Here is a 19,797-nt window from a genome sequence, read left to right as displayed (position 1 = left end):
TTAAACGTATGCCCTCTAGTTACTAAATCTTCAACTGGGAACAGCTGCTTTCTATTCACTCTGTCCATATCCCTCATAATCTTATACACTTCTTTCAGGTTCACCCTCAAACTTTTGTGCTGCCAAGGAAACAACCTGAGTTTATCCAGCCTGGTCCATCCTGGGCAACATCCTGGTGAATCTCTTTTGCACCACATTATCAGTGCAATCACATTATCCATGTGGTGCACACAGGCAAATCAAAATTTTGTATGGCTCCACATGACCTCCCTGTTCTATGGCTCAATTGATAAACATCCTGTATGCCTTCTTAATTACCCTCTTACCCTGTCCTACAACCTTCAGGGATCCATGGAAAACCACCCCAAGATCCCTCTGTTCCTCTGAGCTCCTAGTGTCTTGCCAATCATTGAGCACTCCCTTGTTTGTTCCTTCTTCCAAAGTGCATCGCATTTAGCAGGGTTAAATTCCGTCTGCCATTAATCTGCCCAATCCATGTATATCCTCCTGTAATCTAACACCTTCTGCGTCGCTGTCAACAACCCAGCCAACCTTTGTGTCATAGAATTATAGAATCCCTATAGTGTGGAAGCAGGTCATTTGGCCCATCAAGTCCACACTGACCCTCCAAAGAGCATCGTACCCAGACCCACCCCATCCCCGTAACCCAAATTTCCCATGGCTAATTCACCTAAATGCATGCCATGAATACATGTAGGGTTTTCATTTGCAATCATTTATTTTCCTGATCTTTAAATGGTTCATATCACTCCCAGACCCCTGGTTCTGTACACTCTACTTATGTATGGTAATGTAAATGAAGAGACAATAGATAGGTATTTAAGAGTGAAAGTATCTCTCTTTATTTAAGGTACAAAAATGTAATTATGATACAAGAAATGGGTAACTTAGTAAATTCTAACAAGTTAATACAATGAAAACACAGGAACACACTACAGGTTGTTTTGCTATAATGCTCATTTTATTTTCATGAATTTGCTGTAACACAATTGATACATTGGGGACACTTTCTAAAGCTCGAACTTTTAAAACGTGTGTTGGCTATAATGCGATTATGTTGCCAACACTTCAAGCACTGTTTCTAAAGCGCGATTTCTCTGTAATGCGGGGTTGCACAAGAACACAACCATCATCTTATAAAATAACCACCTGTTGTAGTTAAAAATACACAATGAAAAGAAATTACCACTATTAGACACTATTTACTGACACACAAAAAACAAACGGTGTTTAAATTTACATTCTTAGTGAAAGTCTCTACCAATAGGGTCCCAATGCACTGGCACCACTGTCTTCCCCTCCTTGCTAACTAGGTCGGAACTTCAGGGTTTCTGGATTTATGCTCACCACCCAGAACGTGTTTTTGAAGTTCCAATTATCATTTGGCTTGCCATACCTGAAGCCTGAATGAAGAGTTTGTCTCCTGTTTGGGTTGAGTCTGCTGAAGCAGTCAGGTGTATTTTAGACTTATCTGGTGAGTACCCAATTTTAGAATCCCTATAGTGTGGAAACAGACCCTTCAGCCCAACAAGTCTGGACTGACCCTCTGAAGAGTAACCCACACAAATAAATTCCCTGAACCTACTATTTGACATTTATCCCTAACTAATATATCTTGATACACCCACACCTACACATCCCTGAACATTAGGGCAGCTCAGCATGGCCAGTTCACCTAACCTGCACATCTTTGGATTGTGCACCCGGAGCAAACCCATGCAGACATGGGGAGGATGTGCAAACTCCACATAGACAGTCGCCTGAGACTGGAATTGAACCTGGGTCCCTGGCGCTGTGAGGCAACAGTGTTAACCACTGAGCCACCGTGGCACCCTTCTTCATCTCTGATTTTTTTTGTTGCAAGTGGATTAATCACCTCAGGTTGTGACGAGGACTCGATGATTCAGTGGAGTCGGTGATTGATTGAATTTGTTTGTGTCTGGTTCAGGTAGTTGTGGCGAGTAGTTGAAGTTTTTGCCATCGGTGATCTTGAGTCAGAATAGAAACTTGTTCAGCCTGCTTGGTTTCAGGTTTCTTGGTTAGTGTCCCTCCTGGATATCTTTTGTTCCTATGTGACACTTAGTTCAGCTTCTCTGTTGTCAGTTTGGCCTCTGTGGTTCTTGGGGGGAGGCCTGTGGGGACTGAGAGAAATAAATAGGAGGAGGGTGGGGGTGGGAGGAAGGTAGCTTGGAAATCTTCCATAGTTACACTGGTACTATTCTATACCTTTTCCTCCGCTACATTGATGACTGTATTGGCATCACCTCATCCTCCACGATACGTTGAACAGTTCATCAACTTCACGAACACCTTCCACCCTGAACTCGAATTCACCTGGACCATCTTGGACACCTCCTTCCCTTTCCTGGACCTCTCCATCTTCATTTCTGGTGACTGACTCAACATGAAAATCTACTTCAAACTCACCGATTCCCATAGCACACTGTCCTGTAAAAATGCTATCCCTTACTCCCAAGTCCTTTGCAAGCACTGTATCTGCTCTCAGGCAGAGCAATTCCACTGCAGAAGTCTGATCTCCAGGATCTGCAGTCCTCATTTTCTCCTGTCCTGTCTGAACATTCAATATCCTAGAATTTTAGGTTGCTAGTATTGTTCCTTCCTCAACCATGCCTCTGTGATGACCACATCACAATTCCATGTGTCAATCTGGCAATAAAATATAGGACATCCAGCCTCTTCTTACTCTCTTGTGAAACCGTATGGCTAAGCTCATTCTGGCTTTGTCTATTTTCTAATTTATACAGTGTTATTATTAACTAATAGCAAGGCGGCTCAGTGGTTAGCACTGCTGCCTCACAGCGCCAAGGACCAGGGTTTGATACCACCCTCTGGTAACTGTCTGTGTGGAGTTTGCACATTGTCCCCATGTCTGTGTGGATTTCCTCTGGGTAATTCAGTTTCTTCCCACTGTCCAATGATGTGCAGGTTAGGTGGATTGGCCATGTTAATTGGCCCATACTGTTCAGGGATGTGCAGGCTAGGTGGATTAGCCATGAGAAATGCAACTTTACAGGAATAGGTGAGTCTGAATGGGATGCTCTTTGGAGGGTTGATGTGGATTTGACGGGCCAACTGGCCTGCTTCCACACTGTAGAGATTCTTTGATTCTGATGCACTGTATTTCCGGTCCTTAGTGAATTCATTCAACTTCCTCCAACAGCACTAGAAAAAGCCCTCAGGCAAGGATATTGGCTGCCCTGCTTGCAGACCTTTCCTAGAAAGGAGAATCTAAATATCCTCCCCCCAACAATCCACTAAAGCATGTAAAAATAACAACTGGGTAATTATATTATAGGATTTCAGGGAGCACATTTAGGCAGATCATATTCTATGTCTAAATAAACATTTCAGGTAGCTTCTGGTTTGTTTATCGGTTGCCTTAAATCTGTGTCTTCTTGTTTGGAATGCTGTAATCACTGGAAAATATTTCTCCTTGCTTACTTTATCAAATATTTAACTGAAGTCCTGGTACCGTTTTATAAAATTTCTTCTGTACCATTTCTAAAGACCTGAAGTCAAACACGATATTCAAAGTAATTCCAGGCCACTGTTTCATCAATATTTAGCAGAACATCCTCATAGGATTATAGAATCCAATGAGAAGCAGGCCATTCAGCCCATTGAGTAGTGAGCACTGCTGCCTCAGCACCAGGGACATGGGTTTGATTCCACATTCAGGAGACTGTCTGTGTGGAGTTTACACGTTTTCCCCTGTCTGTATGGGTTTCTGCTGAGTTCGCCGGTTTCCTTCGACAATGCAAAGATGTGCAAGTGGATTGGCCATGCTAAATTACCCATAGTGTTCAGGGTTGTATAGGTTTGGTGGTTAGCCATGGGAAATGCAGGGTTACTGGGATAGGGTAGGGGCAAGGATCCAGGTGGAATGCTCTTCAGAGACTCTTTGGGCTAAATGACCTGTTTCCACACTGTAGGATTTCTGTGGAGTCCACACCTACCCTCCAAACAGTATCCCACCCAGACCCAAACATCTGCCCCTAATCCTGAAACCCTGCATTTTCCTGAGGGTAATCCACCTAGCCTGCACATTCCTGAACACTATGGGGCAATTTAATATGGCCAATCCACCTAGCCTGCACATCCTTGGACTGTGGGAGGGTACCAGGGAAGACAAGCAGGAGGCTTGAAGAACAGAGCAAGCCAGACAACAAAAGGAGGTGGAGAAGTCAATGTTTCGGTTGTAAACCTTCTTCAGGATTGGAGGCTCATGTAAAGTGAGCTGCAGATAAAGAGGGTGGAGATGGGGGAGTGTTTTGGTGGGAAGAAATGTTCAGTGGTGAGGTAGTGACATGTGAACACAGGTAGAGGGTACGACCTGATTAGTCGATGGGAGAAATGAGTCCGGTTGGTAGCTGGAAGAAGGGTCAGTCAGAGGAATGGAAGAGATAGGGATGCTCTGAAAAGGGAGTTTGATCATAAATAAAAGATTGAAACGCAAGAGGTCGCACTGAATCTGCTCGTAGTTGGGGTTACATGCAGTTCTGCATTCTGTCCTCTGGATGGCAATTTAACAGTATTTAAACTGAAACAGCAATTCTCAGAAGCGCTGTAACAAGTTTAATTGCTGCTAGCCAGAATTTTGTGATAATGGTGACTGCATAACCGTTAACATTATCTTCATGACTCCTAAGAAATTTTCAGCATCTTCTGAGGCATGGTGGAACATGAAAATGTTATTCTCTGCCTAAGTTTGTTGTTGAAATTACAACAAACTACAAACAAGTCAAAAATGTTGATTTTGGGATGATCCCTTAATTTGACTTAAAAATAAGCAGAAACATTAATGCTTTGTTAATTATGTTTTAGCTATTCAGATTTATATTTATGATAATGATGAAAGGTCCAAGTGTAACGAATCCAAGTATGATGATCCAAATGAGGTGGGAAAGTCTGCTGTGAGAACACAAAGGAATATAGATAAACTAACAGAGTGGAAAGAAGTTGGAAATAGAGTATATTTAGAAAATTCTTTGGTTATTCACTTTGATTTAAAATATATAAATGTGAATATTTTTAAATTGGTTAGAAACAATTAAAATACTAGTTCAGAACAATTTGGATGTGCCTGAACACAGAACATTAGCATGTTTGATAAGGTATTTATTGTAGGGGTTTATAATATATGGGCAAGGAAGTCTCATGGCATTTGTACAGGAGTTTGGCAAGACTACAATTGGAATGGAGTTTTATTATCAATACACAAGGAAAAAAGGTGTCTTATAGATGTGCGTGAAGCTTCAGTGATTAATTAGAGTCACAGAGATACACAGCACGGAAACAAACCCTTTGGTCCAACTCTTCCATGCCGATCAGATATCTTAAATTAATTTAGTCCCATTTGCCAGCATTTGGTCCATATCCCACTAAACCCTTCCTATTCATATACCCATCCAGATGCCTTTTAAATGCTGCAATTCTATCAGCCTCCACAACTTCCTCTGGCAGTATACTCCATCCATGCACCACCTCTGTGTCAAAAGATTCCCTGTAACTCCTTTTTAAATCTTTCCCCTCTCACCTTAAAATTATGCCCTCTAGTTTTGGACTCTCCTGGCCTGGGGGAAAATCTTTATCTATTTACCTGATATGTGCTCCGCATTATTTTGTAAACCTCTATAAGGTCACTACTCAGCCTCCAATGCTCCAGGGAAAATAGTCCCAGTCTATTTGGCCTCTCCCTAAATCTCAAACCCTTCAACCCTGGCAACATCCTTGCAAATCTTTTCTGAACCTTTTCAAGTTTCACCACATCTTTCCGAGAGCAGGGAGACAAGAACTGAATGCAGTTTTCCAGAGGTAACCTATCTATGTCCTGCACAGCCACAACATGACATCCGAACTCCTATACTCAATGCACTGACCAATAAAGGCAAGGATACCAAACACCTTCTTCACTATCCTAGATACCTGTAACTCCACTTTCAAGAAACTATGAACCTGTATTCCAAGGTCTTTGTTCAGCAACACTCCCCAGGACCTTACCATTAAGTGTATAAATTCTACTCTGATTTACCTTTCTGAAATGCAGCACCTCATGTTTTCTAAATTGAACTCCATCTACCACTCATTGGCCCATTAGCCCATCTGATCAAGATCCCTTTGCACTCTGTAGTAACCTTCTTCCTCTTGATGTGGTCTCCTCTACACTGGGGAGACAGGATGTCAACTTTGGAACATTTCAGGGAACCTCTCCGGGACACATGCATTAAGCAACCCCATTGCCCTGTGGCTGAATATTTAACTCCCCTCCCCTATCTGCCACTCATGCAAGTCCTGGGCTTCCTCCATCGTCAAATGCTAGCCATCTGACACCTGGAGGAAGAAAGCCTCATCTTCCACCTTGGAACCCTCCAACCACATGGGATCAATGTGGATTTTACCAGTTTCCTCATTTCCCCTCTCTCCATCTTATCCCAGATCCAACATTCCAACTTGGCATCACCGTCTTGAACTATCCTACCTGTCCATCTGCCTTCCTACCTATCCACTCCACCCTTCTCTCTCACTTTCACCCCCACCTTCATCTACCTATCACATTCCCAGCTATCTTCCCCCCAACCCAGATTCCACCCCCCTTCCCATTTATCTCTTTACTCCCTTCGGCCACCCCCACCTCCACCCCCATTCCTGATGAAGAACTTATGCTTGAAGCATCGACTCTCCTGCTCATTGGATGCTGCCTGACCAGCTTTGCTTTTCCAGTACCATACTCTTCAACTCTAACCTTCTTCACTGTCCACTATACCTCCAATTTTGGTGTCATCCACAAACCTACTAACCGTACCTCCTATGTTCACATGCAAATAATTTATATAAATGACAAAAAGTATTCATGGAATGAGAGAGTTAATGCATGAAGATAGATGAAACAGAATGGCCTTATACCTTTTTTGAGTTTTGAAGATTAGGAAGTGATCTCATTTAAGACTCTGAAAAACTGTTTCCATAGTTAGAGATTCCAGAACTGAGACAAAGTTTCAGAATAAGTATAGATCATTTTGAATCACGCTGAGGAGAAACTCCATCACTAATGGAGGTTTGTGATTCAGTGGAACTCTTAACTGCAAAGAACTATAGATTTTCAATTATTATGTATATTCAAGACAAATTGTTAGATTTTTAGGTTTTCTAAGTAAATCAATGGTTGGGACCATCAGGAACATGGAATTAAGATACAAAAAATCAGCCATGATGTTATTGAATAGTAGAACAGGTTGATCTGATCCTAATGGTATCCCAATTCTTATTTTCCTAACATTTCTGGTCCTGGAAAACTAATTTTATAATTGTTTGATGACAATTTTTTTTTTCCATTGTAAAAATACTGCTTTTTTAAACTTTTAAAAAATTTTCAGTTTCTGATGGTTATATCCCCAGACTTTTATCCAACTCTGAAGAAAATGTATATAAAAAAAGGGAAGGACAGTCTGTAATCATTTTACTTCTTGGGTTTTCTGTCTGTGAGATTATTTCAATGTAATTAGATAGCTAGCTTATTTTATGATCCCACTGCTGCTGAGTTCTTTTAATTCTTCTTGACGCAAAATCAGATTCAAATTAATATCACAAACAGTGAAATCCATGTTTACAGAGACTGCTTTGTCTTTATGCTTATTTCCTTTGAGGTCAGTGGCAAACATTATCACTTCATTACTAACTGTGAAATCTGAGTTATTGGTAAGTTAATGTAGATTCAAATAGAATGTTTATCCTGAATCTAATTGCAGTATTTCCTTCCCAGATGTACAAAAACAGCTGATGCTGACAGCCACTCCTATCTCAGCCCCACAACATTATATCTCAGAAGTAGAAAGAATAATCTTCAATCCTAAAGGTCAATCAACTCAGAACTGTAATACATTTTGGATTCTCCAGCTAATAACTAATAGTTTGAGGTCAGTCATCTCAGCTCCAGAACACTTCTGCAGGAGTTCCTCAGGCCCACCCCACCTTCAGCCGCTTCATCAATGACTTTCCCTCTACTATAAGGTTAGTTGTGGGAATATTCGTTGAGGTTTATATAAGGTTCAGCACCATGCATGATCCCTCGGATACTGAAGCATTACATGTTCAAAGGCAACAAGCTCTGGACAATATCCAGGCTTGCACTGACAAGTGGCAAGTAACGTTCGCACTACACAAATGCCAAGCAATGATAATCTCCAATATAGACAATTTAACCACTGCCCCTTGCCATTCAATTGTGTTACCATTACCGAATCCCCCACTATTAACATCCTTGCAGTTACCATTGATTGGGAACTCAACTGAAGTTGCCACATTAACACAGTGGCTACAGAGGCAGGTCAGAGACTAGGAATACTGCAGCAAGTAACTCACCTCCTGACTCCTCAAAACCTGCCCATCATTTACAAGGCACAGGTCAGAAGTGTGATAGAATAATGTACACTTGCCTGAATGGGTGTAACTACGACACTCAAAAAGTTTCATGTCATTCAGGACAAAGTTGCCTGCTTGATTGACATCACATTGACAAGCATTCACTCTCTCCAACACTGATGCTCAGGAGCAGTAGTGTGTACCATCCTCAAGGTGCATTGCAGAAACTCACCAAGGATCATACAACAGCACCTTCCAAACCCATGACCACTTCCATCTGGAAGGACAAGAGTAGCAGATACATGGGAACACCACCACCTGCAAGTTCTCCAAGCCATTCACCATCCTGACTTGAAAATATATTGCCATTCCATCACAGTTGCTGGGTCAAACTCCTGGAACTCCCTCCCTATGGGCAGTGCGGATCAATCTGCAGTGATTCAAGAAGGCAGCTTAACACTACCTTCTCAAGAGCAACTAGAATCTGGTAATAAAGGCTGGCCAACCAATGTCCCACGAATGAATAAAAAAGTTTGTAAAGTATTGCCACAGATACAACTGCCAAGTGCATGTTTAACCATTGATGATAATAACTATTATTGTATGTTTACTTAAATGTCTGCCAGCCAATGCTATGGACTCTATAATTTTGAGAAATAACTGATGATTAAGAACTTCTCCCATTTCCAGTACCATGATACACTTGGATACCTGTGACACAATATTGACCATATGGCAGAAACCAAAATGGCTTCCTTATTTTATTAACTTACTCGTGCACCTAGAATGTTATGCACAAATGCGTAGGTTCTTTATGCCACACAATCTTGACTAATTTCCCGGTAGTGATCTTTAACTGCCAATTGGTCCCTCATTAAATCTAAAGCCATTTGTTTTTAAGTTCTGATTCAAGGAATGGAATGGTTACCATAATAAGCAAAAATGTTAATTTCTGTTTCAAAATGTTAATGCTGAAACCTGGTACCATTCATCATGTTTGTCACGCGGGTTGCAAAACTGTTTTTTTTTCACCGTACTGCTGACAATACTATACTCTGGCAGAGCAATTTGCTTATAACGTCGTTATGGATTTAAGGATGGTATGTTCAAGAACACTTGCCTCTGTTGGTTGATTCGCATTCTTCATTCTGCACATGTGCTGATGTCTGCATCAAAGTCCTCATGCCGATCTATATGTATGCTATAAGTGTTTTGAGCGTAAGGAGAGAATGTGATATAGCTCACTTAACAGGAATGAGGGTATCTGCATCTGCCTCTGCATTAACAATATTTTTAAAATATACTATGTTAAGTTTACTTTTGTTTCATTGATAAATATGATTTGTACCTTCATTCAGGCAGTGCTATACTTTGTGTTAGACGTTTGGGTGAGTTTTGAGCAATTGTGAAGGATAATTTTTACTGGTCTGCCCCAACCCTATTTTTTCCATAGGCCCCATTTTTTATATGAAGTGACTTTCTATTCAGCAAGGTTATAGGAGAACTACTTGTACTAAAGTTGTGCTAAGCCTTCAATGATATTCGTAGTAAAGTAATGAATGGAGCTTCATATAATATGAAAGGTACTTGCAAGTTTGGAAAAGCATGATGACCCACCAACATTGTGGCACTTTGAATTCCAACCTCAATATCTGGTTTTCTATGATCATTGTGATCTTCTTTCTCATCATTGCTTCTCTTTGTATCCCTTCACTTATTTTCCATGCACCATCATTTGAATGAAAGTAGACAGGGGTAACTTTGCACTCCATTGAATTTAGTGAAATATGCACCAACCATTAGTTACATTTAAAATGGGTTTTGGTTGACACTCTTCAACAATTTCTCTTGAATGTCTCAGTGTTTTAATAATTATTTTCCAGGGATGTGGACACTGCTGGTTAAGCCAGGATTTAATGCCCACCTGCAATTTCCATTCAGAAGGTGAAGGTGATACTAAACCTTCATTTAGTAACGCCCAACTTCCATTTGTTACTGGTCTCTGGATTGTCCAAAACAGAATCTTAGCAGGGTGGGAAAATGAATGGATGAAATATATATGTGCTCAGTGTAAGATTTAGATCATAGCCAAGATATCTGCTATCAAGTCGGAGTATTCTGAAAGTTACTCATATATACATTAGAAAGCTGGTGTCAAGACTTATGATCAAGAAACTGTTATTGATTGTGTTAAAAACCCAATTGATTTATTAATGTCCTTCAGAACACCCGAGGTCCAGTCTACATGTGACTCCAGACTCACAGCAACGTGGCTATGCCTTAACTTCTCTATGAAATAGCCTCACACAGGCAATTAGGAATGGGCAATAAACGCTGGTCCTGATAGTAATGCCACACACCATCAAAAACATTTTAAAAATCTAAAAGAAACTGGTCTTTGGTTGTCCAGTGTATTTCTTTTTGATTTTATATGAAATTCTACAGTCGGCCAATGTTCCTAAGACTACATTTCAACTTTTTATTACAGCCAACAAGATATCAGCTATTTATTATAGATTTGAGTACTTATTTGAAAATAAGTATTACCAAATTAATATGAAATTGTGGGCTATAGATCCTCAGTCTTTGACTATGTTTAAGGTAGAAATCTATAGATTCTTGATTACCAGTCTTACAGCATTATGGAGATGGGGTGAGTTAAAGGTTTGAAGTGTTTGATCAGCTGTGGTCATATCAAATGGCGGGGCAGGCTCGAAGAGCTGAATGGTCTACACCTAATCCTAAATTCCTACATGTCAAATGATGGCAAATGCCGTGGATTTTCAGAAACTGCCTTATTATAGTATTAAGAAAATTTCCTCAAATGCTTTGAAGCACCCTCTAGTGGAAATTGATTACATTGCATTTATAACACAAATAAAAATTTATTTTAGATACTGGTGAAATTATATCAGAAAAGAGGAAACTTATACTACAGATAGATCACAAGTTGTTACAGAAAATATTGTCACCTGGTAAAGTAGGAACATTGGATGCCGGTTAGAGGAAAAGTGCTTAGAAATTGTTTACTGTTGATTATAATCTGCATTGGTCTGTGGAAGAATTCAAAGGAATGCTAAATTTAAATTTGAACCATTAAGATGTTCAGACACAATTGTAAGTGAGCAGGAATAGATGTTTTGGTTTGGGATAGAATGCAGACATGTTGAAATTTGTGGAGCATGATAGGGGGTCCAAGAAAACATTGTAGTGGTCAAGTCTGGAGGTTACCGAAAAATAAATGAGAATTTCAGGAGTAACTAAGCTGAGTAAGAGATAGATATAAGCAAATTTATCAAGGTGAAAGTGAAAGATGTTTTTCACGATAATGGGACTTGAAGCTCATTCTGTTCAGAATGAATTGGTGAAGAGCCCATTTGGCAAAGGAGAAAAGAGGTGTTTCTTTCCTTTCTACCTTCCTTACTCACCTGTATTTGGTTTTCATTTTAATACAGGGAAGAATGCTGATCTGTGACTAACTAGCAGGATTTTTTTTACTTATAATAGATCATTTGCAATGATAAGATATGGCAGGGAGGCTTGGCCAAATGTAATGTCCATTCTATGGCATTTGGCAAGTAAAGGACAAAAGGAAGTGTCACCAGCTGCAGAAGCTTCAGCTCTGGGGTTTTGAATTTGAGTGGTGACTGGAATCATAGTGGTTCATCTGCAAGGCAGAGGACGATATTGAAAACTAGGTGGTTATTATAGGAGTCTGCTCAGTCGATCTTGCTTGCTTACTGGTTTTCTATTTTGGACACCAATAAGCATGATGGTTCCTCAAAGAAGTGTAAGCCAAAGGCAAATCTACAGCACAACAGGTGTATCAGCTGCCCAAAAAGGGAGAAAGAAAAAGAGAAAACCAAAAATGATAGGGGATTTGTTTGGGCATTTGATAGGGCATTTCTGTGTTCACAGACATGACTTCAGGATTGTATGTTGCTTTACTTGTGCCAGGATGAAGGAAGTCAGAGATCGACAGTAGGACATTTTTCTGAGGAAAAATGAACAGCCAGAGGTTATGATCCACACTCATACTCACAATATATGTAGGCTGGGAAATGAGGTCCTGAAAGTAGATTTTATGAAATTAGGAAAGAGATTAAACAGCAGGATTTCAAATGCAGTAATCTCTGATTACTCCTAGTGCCATTACAGATGAAGATATGAGAATTCATAGTGAAGAATAAGATATAATGTAAGAACTATGCAGTTACTTTACATCTAGGTTTGTCAAGAAAGATACAGAAGATCACCCTGAAAGGAGAGGGAACTTGTGGAAGTGATGAACTAAAAGAAATTAGTATTAACAAAGAACTTATTAAAGAAAACCTGAAGTGAAGTTGATAAATCCCCTGGACCAGATAGATTATTCCCAAGAGTATTGAAATAAATGCCTATAATGATAATGGATCCATTGGTGGCTATCTTTAAAAATATATATTTTGGAAAGGTTCCTGCTGACTGGAAAATAGTTAATATAAGCTCTATTTCAGAAGGGAGGGAAAAATAAATGGAGAACTATAAACCAATAAATTTGATACCAATAGTTATAAAATGTAAGAATATATTATAAAGTTCATGATAACTAATTATTTAAAAAATAATGAAATTATTGATGATTAGAAGTCAACATGGATTAATGAAATAAAAATCACATTTGACAACCCTGCTGGAAGTTTTTTGAGGATGCTATTTATAGCATAGATAAAGAAGAATGAATGGACATTGTGTATTTGTGTTTTAAGAAGACATTTGATAAGAGACCTTACAGGACACTAGAAAATAAAATTACTGTACATGGGGTAATACACAGATATAAATTAACAAATGAGGTTGATTGAGAATCACCTAGTTATACTTAACACACTTGTAAAAGTCATTTCTGGCTAATCAGAATCAACTTATTTAACTTTAAATTTAAACAATATTAACTCTTATTGCATTCTTCATGGCAATGTCCTTATCACTGAGAGTCCACTTGCCAATCAGTCAGAGCTCTCCTCTTATACAGAATAAATGTTGGTATTCTTGTAAATTGCTCTGACGAGTGCAAAATGAATAGTTTCAATAAAATAAAAAAAACAAAACTCAATTGCTATACTGCCAAACAACTATATGTTAGATTTGAAGCAGCAACCAAAATTTAATGGTTACTTGTATTCTCTCCAATAGCGAAATCTGTCAACCATTGAATTCTTAATGAATGGTTGTTTCCCCAATTTGTTTTTTCACTGGATGCTGTTCTGAGATGATGAGAGAAACAGGCATTGAGGCAGAGTTCCAGCTGCTGTTGTCACAGATTAATTTTTCTTTCATCTGCTCTACTGTTCAAAAGCAGCTGTGTTAATATTGTTCAGCGTATATTCCAAACTTTAGCTCCATTTTCTTTCCTAATGTGCAAAATTATCATACATGAGTGAACTAAACAGGTGATGCAAATTTCTTGATGCTGACTCAGTTACTTGGTTTTCATATCATTAGATAACATGGTAATCTCAACAGTCCGAGTTATTTCCACATGGGTCTTAAATACTTTGCCTCAATTTAACCACTGCAGCCACTTTAGGACCACGTTTCTACCATTTTAAAAGCATGTTAGTCTATGAATGGTCTCAGGCATAACAATCAGATGATAGATGAAATTGAAATTCGATATTCATTTTCATTACAGCTGTGACACATAATACAATGTGAATAGGTGTGAAGTTATCCACTTAGGTTGGAAAATCAGAAAGTTGGAATATTTCTAAAATGGTTATAAATTGGAAAGTGTTTTTGTTCAAAGGTCCTGGGTGACCTTGTTTATGACTCATAAACAAGGGCACCCAGGACCCTTTGAACAAAAACACTTCCCAATTTATTAGCATGGAAGTACAACAAGCACTTAGGAAGGCATGTTAATTCCTTTGAGAAGGGGATTTGAGTACAGTAATAAAGATGTCCAGCAGTACTTGGGTATTTTGTATAAATTTCAGACTCATTACCTAAGGGAGGATAGACATGCCATAGAGAGTACAATGAAGGTTCACCAGACTAATGTTGGGATGGCAGGATTGATTTAGGAGAGATTTAAGTAACTAAGACTGTATTCTCTAGAGCTTTAAAGAGTAACAGGTGATCTCATTGAAACATAAAACTTTTGCAGGACAGTACACTGCAGGATGTAGATAGATGGTTCCCCTGTTCAGTGAATTTAAAACCAGGGGACATAGTCTTAATATAAGGTAGGTCATTTAAGACTGAAATGAGGATGATTTTCTTCATTCAAGGGATAGTGAATAGATGGAATTGTGGAAGTTCAATAATTGAACAGGTTCTTGCTTTGAAAGTGGAGTCCTAGGTAGACAGGATAGTGAAGAAGGTGTTTGGTACGCATGTCTTTATTGGTCAGTGCATTGAGTATGCGAGTTGGATGATCATGTTGCGGCTGTACGGGACATACGTTAGGCCACTTTGGGAATACTGTGTTCAATTCTAGCCTCCCTGCTCTATGAAGGATGTTGTGAAACTTGAAAAGGTTCAGAAAAGACTTACAGGGTTGCCAGGGTTGGAGCAATAGGGAGAGGCTAAAAAGGCTGGGACTATTTTCGCTGGAGTGATGGAAGTTGAGGGGTGACCACATAGAGGTTTATAAATCATGAGGGGCATGGATAGGGTGAATAGCCATGGCTTTTTTTTCTTGGGGTGGAGGAGTCCAAAACTAGAGGGCATAACTTTAAGGCAAGAGGGGAAAGATTTAAAAGGGACCTAATGGGAATCGTTTTCACACAGAGGGTGATGTGTGCATCAATTGAGCTGGCAGAGGAAGTGGTGGAGGCTGGAACAATTATAACAATTAAAGGGCATCTGGATGGAATGGCAGGGATGACTTAGGAGCGACTGAAGAAACAAAGACTGTATTCTCCAGGTTAAAAACCACACATCACCAGGTTATAGTCCAACAGGTTTAATTGGAAGCACACTAGCTTTCGGAGCGTCGCTCCTTCATCAGGTGGCATTGGAGGGCTCAATCCTAACACACAGAATTTATAGCAAAAATTTACATTGTGATGTAACGGAGTTTTACATGAATTCATGCAGTTTTTGAGCTCAGAGTTTTACATGAATGCATGCAGTTATTGAGCAAAGTACAACGTAGCCCTGCAAATACAAATTCACCCCACAAAATATGTGTGTGCATGTGGGTCTTTGTCTGTGTGTGTCTGTCTTGGGGGTTGTGAGTGTGAGAAAGTGTATGTGTAGAGTGTTTTAAGTCTGTGAGGGGGTGCATGTGAGAGTGGGACTGTGTGCGTGTCTGTAAGGGTGTGTGTGGGTGTCTGTGTGCACGTCTGTGTATGTGTCCATGTGTATGTGTGTATAGGAGTGCCTGAGTATGTGTGCAGGAGTGCCTCTGTGCGCTTGTGTGTGTGTGTGTGTGTGTGTGTAGGTGTGTCTGTGTGTGTGTATAATGCAATGGTGGTCACCTGTAATGTGACATGAATCCAAGGTCCCAGTTGAAGCCCTCCCTATGGACTTAGCTATCAGCCTTAGCTATAGCCCCACGCGTTCACCGGATCTGCTCAAATGAGGAGGAATGTGACGGACACCTGAAGTACTCAGGGATGCCCTCACAAGAACGGGATACGATGCCCAACTCATCGACCGCCAGTTCCAACGTGCCACAGCAAGGAACTGTAATGACCTCCTCAGGAGACAGACATGTGCTGCAACCGACAGGGTATGCTTCGTTGTTCAGTACTTCTCAGTACTGAAAAACTATGCCATGTACTTTGTGACCTGCAACACAATATCAATGAGGATGAGCACCTCACCAAGACCTTCCCCACATCTCCACTACTTGCCTTTAAAAAACCACCAAACCTCAAACAGATCATTGTTCGTAGCAATGGCTCTCAGGACAACTCCATACAACCCTGTTACGGTAGGCGCTGCAAGATGTCTCAGAGTTTGGACATGGATACCCCCATTACGCGTGGGGACACCTCTCACCTTGTACATGGCAGGTACTCATGTGACTCAGCCAACATTGTCTATCTTATATGTTGCAGGCAAGGATGCCCTGAGGCATGGTAAATTGGGGAAACCAAGCAAAGGCTACGACAACGGATGAATGGGCACCACACAACAATCAACAGACAGGAGTGTTCCCTCCCAGTTGGGGAACACTTCAGTGGTTCAGGACATTCAACCTCGGACCTTCGGGTGACCATCCTCCCAGCCGACTTTGGGATAGGCAGCAGCGAAAAGTCGCTGAGCAGAAGCTGATAGCTAAGTTCGGTACTCTTAGGGAGGGCCTCAACCGGGACCTTGGGTTCATGTCACATTATAGGTGACCACCATTGCACTATACACAGACACACACATACACACTCCTATACACGGACACACATATACACAGACGTGCACACAGACACCCACACACACCCTTACAGACACACACACTCCCACACTCACACAAGCACACCCTCACAGACTTAAGACACTCTACACTCACTACACACATACACTTTCTCACACTCACAACCCTAACTCAGACAGACACACACAAACAGACATGAACACTTATATTTTGTGGGGTGAATTTGTACTTGCAGAGTTACATTGTACTTTGCTCAAAAACTGCATGCATTCATTTAAAACTCCGTTATTTCACTTTTTAGATTAGAATCAATCTAAACATCATGGCATAGATAGACAACACAGGGGCTAACACCTTCTACATATTGTCTAGCTATCACCCATTGTTAACAGCTAACCTGAGAATGCAGCTTTTAAAAAAAGGTTTTGTGATTTACACATGAAAGAAGTGAAACTATCATGGTATTCAAACAAATGAAAGACTTAGCAATCAATTTTTCAATGTATAATTTCAGTTACATCACACTGTAAAGTTTTTGCTATAAATTGTGTTAGGATTGAGCCCTCCACTACCACCTGATGAAGGAGCGACGCTCCGAGAGCTAGTGTGCTTCCAATTAAGCCTGTTGGACGAAAACCTGGTGTTGTGTGATTTTTAACTTTGTACACCCCAATCCAACACCGGCATCTCCAAATCATGTATTCTCCAGAGTTTTGAAGAGTGAGAGGTGCTCTCATTGAAACATAAATCTCTTTCAGGGCATTACATTGCAGAATGTAGATAAATGGTTCTCCATGAATAGGAAGGGTTTAGAGGGACATGGGCCAAATGCTGTCAAATGGGACTAGATTAATTTAGGGTTTCTGGTCAGCATGGTCAAATTGGATCAAAGGATCTACTTCCATGCTGTACATCGTTATGACTCTATACAATTGATAATTTCCAGAAACCAACTATATCAAAAGATATGAGAATAGCACAGGAAAGTGATGCTCATTTAGATGACCACGCATGATTTTTTGAATGACTGAATAAGCTTGATTGGCTGAATGGCTTACTCCTACTTTGGTATTCCTAAATGAGTTTATAACAGTTCAATTCAGATTGAGTCAGAAGTGAGGCAAATTTATTGTGGCTGGTAAGGATGATGGCTTTGTTCTTGTGATAATGGCTTGCTGAAATAAGTTACAGTTCATCTAAAATTGGATGTCTGATATGGACTCTAACAGCAGAGAGGTACGCAAGTTGGAAAGATAGATTGTGGAAATTTAGATCTGGGTATAACCAACCTACATATACAAATACACAACTCCATGACTTCACCATCAGTTCTGAGGAAGGATCACTGGAAACTGATTTCTCTCCACAGATGCTGCCAGACCTGCTGAGTTTTTCCTGCAATTTCTGTTTTGGTGTCCATGACTTCATTATCTAATGAAATTGGATAGGAATCTTCTGGGCTGATTTCTCTTACTGGCCCTGGTGTTCACTTTCTGTTTGTTTTGTCTCTCCCAGGGAGACAGTCACTGCTGAGAACGATCGCTTTATGGACTCGCTGGTCATTACTTCTAAATGTACCTCCATTTAGAAATCAACAGATTTGGCAAATGCTCGAGTTGACCCCCAAGCCATCAACTTCTGCTCAGGGTGCAGTTCTGAAGAAACTTGAAGCATTCGCTGAACCTCTTTGCACAAGTGCTACTTTGTCAAAAGAAAACTATAAGATTCAGACAATGGAGATTGTTTATCCAGGTTAACCCCCCCGCCCCCCGGCAAAAAAAGTTTTTTTTTCACCGAGGGATACGACATCTCTCTCATTACGTCTCGTCGTCGAAACTTTGGACCTTAATACATTGCCCCCGCCCCCGGCCCATTCCTGCCACAACCTTTGCCATGATCCTCTGAGGGTTTTTGCAGCCGCCTGAGTGTTTGTTGTGGTGCAGCAGCGCGCTCAGGGTTACCCTGGTAGCCGCCACTTTAAACAACGCTCTGGAGACGCGGTGAGGGCAAACAGGAGAGAGGCAGAAGGAACAGACGGCCCTACCATCGACACGACGGAGAGGAGAGGAGCTGAGCTCTAGCCAACCCCGCAGGGGTAAGGGTCTCCCACAGCTACGGCCTCGCCCGACGGGCCTGCCCATAACAACGGCCGAGACGGAGGGGGTCTCCCATAGCAACGGTCAAGCTCGAGGGGCTCTTGTAGTAACGGCCGAGCTCGAGCGGAGTGGGCCCGCTAACAACGGCCGAGCCCGGGGCTGGGGGTGGGATTGGGATCGGGATCTTCCATCACAACGGCCGGACAAACGAGGAGGTGACCGCGGGTCTTGGACAGGGCGACGCGCGGCCCGCACCCGAGAGTCGTGGTGCCGCAGCTCCCACCCTGGCCCGAACGGGATCTGGAGCCGCTCCCGCTGGTTTGATTCGGAGGTAACTCAGGAGTTTAGTTGCAGCGGTTGAAGCCGATGCTGATTTGTCCGATGGGGCCGGAGCCGCTTTTGTCGCCGGTTTCTCGACCCGGCGGAAGGGCCCGCGTCCCCGGTCTCGACCCCTCTTCGGTAGCACGGCCTGACCTCTGGATGGAGGATTAATTATAATTACATGGCGCCTGCCCCGAGCGAGCAACTTGGTTTCCTTGCCTTGCAGTCGGATTCGGGTGTTCACATGAGTTTACTTTCCTGTTTTTATTTTACTGAACACTTTGTCTAACTTAAATCGTCCTGGATGAGCGGTTCGATTGATTGTTATTTTCTTTTCACCGATCGCCCCGAAACCAATTGTTATTTTTCTCTTTTTTAAAAAATAGATCCTCAAATCTGCAACTGGTCAGAAGCCCATCTTTGAAGGTTTAGATTAGTCAACGTAAGTGATATGTTTATTAAACTCATCGTTATTTAACCCCTGCATTTAAACAGAGATAGCAGGTTGTATTTCTGACGAGTGGTCTTCTGTGTCTAGCACCAGGATAACTTGGAATGTGTTCATTGGAATTAATTCTCCATCCAGAGGTTACGCTGTTTGACCGAAGGAAGGTCGAG

General features: G+C 41.1%; 1 protein-coding gene across 2 annotated transcripts in view; it reads left to right on the top strand.

Moving 5' to 3' along the window:
- Positions 1 to 18,684: 18,684 nt before the first annotated feature.
- lca5 (lebercilin LCA5) overlaps positions 18,685 to 19,797 on the top strand; it is a 97,333-nt gene continuing 96,220 nt past the window's right edge. Inside the window, exons 1-2 of one of the 2 annotated variants that reach the window (XM_060856770.1) lie at positions 18,685 to 18,857; positions 19,566 to 19,621. The gene's annotated coding sequence lies outside the window, so the exon portion shown is untranslated. Of the gene's footprint in view, positions 19,190 to 19,565; positions 19,622 to 19,797 lie in introns of both variants that reach the window. The other variant, XM_060856781.1, reaches the window with a different exon arrangement.

The sequence above is a fragment of the Hemiscyllium ocellatum genome, chromosome 3 (genome assembly GCF_020745735.1).
Source record: "Hemiscyllium ocellatum isolate sHemOce1 chromosome 3, sHemOce1.pat.X.cur, whole genome shotgun sequence".
NCBI lineage: Eukaryota > Metazoa > Chordata > Chondrichthyes > Orectolobiformes > Hemiscylliidae > Hemiscyllium > Hemiscyllium ocellatum.
This window is presented reverse-complemented; position numbering and strand designations above follow the sequence as displayed.